A 1,559-nucleotide genomic window follows, 5' to 3' on the forward strand; every position below is an offset into this window, starting at 1 on the left:
GAACCAGAGCCCTGCTGCTCAGAGCTGGCGTCCCAAACCAACTCTTAACCAACGCGCCACTCGGCCGGCCCCAATATTCTTTTGAAACACCAGACAGACCTGACAGTGGCTGACAGTAAATGTCAGACCTCCAAAGTCTAAAGATTCAGGTTCTCTGAGCATTGTGTTGCAGTAGTACTTGTCCAAAACCGGTATCTCCCTGTAGCTGGGGAACTTTAAATGTACCAGTGTAAACAGCTTTTTCCCCTTCAGGGGGAAGAAAAATCATTCCCCAAAACCCAGCAGATCTGGCTGTGAGGTCATGCCTCCTGTTCCATCTTGTCAGGCTTGTTTTTTTGCAGTGGAGCAAGAGAGAGCAAACTTTAACCTGAGTTATAAGAAACAGGACAGTGATGGCTATAAAGGGTGTAACAAGGAGCAACTGAGATACTTCTTTATCTCCCACATCCAATAAATGTGCTTCACCAAAATAACAGGTCCACAAAATACAATAGCTAGAATTTCAAAATCCATTCAATTCAAGGGTGGAAGAAGGCAGGAAGGAGAGTGGGAGGGTAAATGTCAGAGAGAAAAAGTGTTCAGATCAGTCCAGGCACAGGGGCTGGCAAATGCTAGAAGAGAGCTAAGAAAAACCTGTGGTCCTTTCAGACTCATGGGTGTTAAAAATCCACATACTGGCATCAGGAAGATTGTGCCTTATGTGCACCAGAGATAAAAATCCCAGTTCCTCAGAGAGAAGGGGATATGCAGAGGGCCCTTGGCAGAGTGGGTCCTGCCTTCCCTGGTGGGGGAGGTGAACAAGGAAAGAGCTGCACAGCCTCCTTCCGATCCCACTCATCCCCTCTGGGTGGCAGGTGAGTCAGTGGCCTGCAGCAGCCTTCAGTTTGGCAGGAGATGGATGCGGGTAAGGGAACTTCTCTGAAGAGGTTAAGCTACTGAGGGCAGACTGCAGGTTGACTGTCTTGTAGGAGAGTCTGTTGCTTAAGAAAACCACATGAAGAAGAGGGGCAACTGGAAAAGGGACATTCTGCCAGGGGTCTTTGCTTCATTGGTGCTGATAATGAATAAAGGAAAGAGGATAGAGAAGAGGCAGCCACTGATAATGTATGACTGCACTGCTGTGAGGAAAGCCAGGGACAAACCAAATCCAAAGTAGTAAGGCCAATTCCTCTTTATGTCTGACAACCACTGGTGCATTTCAATTCCTTTATTGCACCGTTATTCAAAGCAGTATACTGATAAGAGAAGGGGCATATGCAGGAGACTAACCAGCTGACCCACAAGATAGATAGGAAAGAGACTCACAAATATCCCCTAGATGAGGAAGGTTGAAGAGCATGTCAGCAATGATTTTGCGGCACTAGGGAATGAGTAAGGCTTCCTACCCTGATACTGCGAATGCAAAATCAGCTATATTTTGAAATGCAATGGCATTCACAACTTTGCTAAGCAAAAACAGGGGGAGTAACCAAAGAGCACTGAAAATTGACATGAGGAAGAATTCCAGGGCCGCTGAGTGGCACGTTGGTTAACAGTTGGCTTGGGACGCCAGAGGGCCC

At 47.1% G+C, this 1,559-nt stretch overlaps 1 protein-coding gene and 1 pseudogene across 7 annotated transcripts in view; both read right to left on the bottom strand.

Moving 5' to 3' along the window:
* Window positions 1-1,559, bottom strand: part of HYCC2 (hyccin PI4KA lipid kinase complex subunit 2) — a 76,603-nt gene that overhangs the window by 23,341 nt on the left and 51,703 nt on the right. The window lies entirely within an intron of this gene.
* The window catches only part of LOC109379187 (etoposide-induced protein 2.4 homolog pseudogene), a 4,901-nt pseudogene continuing 4,201 nt past the window's right edge, over window positions 860-1,559 (bottom strand).

The sequence above is a fragment of the Hipposideros armiger genome, unplaced genomic scaffold (assembly GCF_001890085.2).
Source record: "Hipposideros armiger isolate ML-2016 unplaced genomic scaffold, ASM189008v1 scaffold_23, whole genome shotgun sequence".
NCBI classification, from domain to species: Eukaryota; Metazoa; Chordata; class Mammalia; order Chiroptera; family Hipposideridae; genus Hipposideros; species Hipposideros armiger.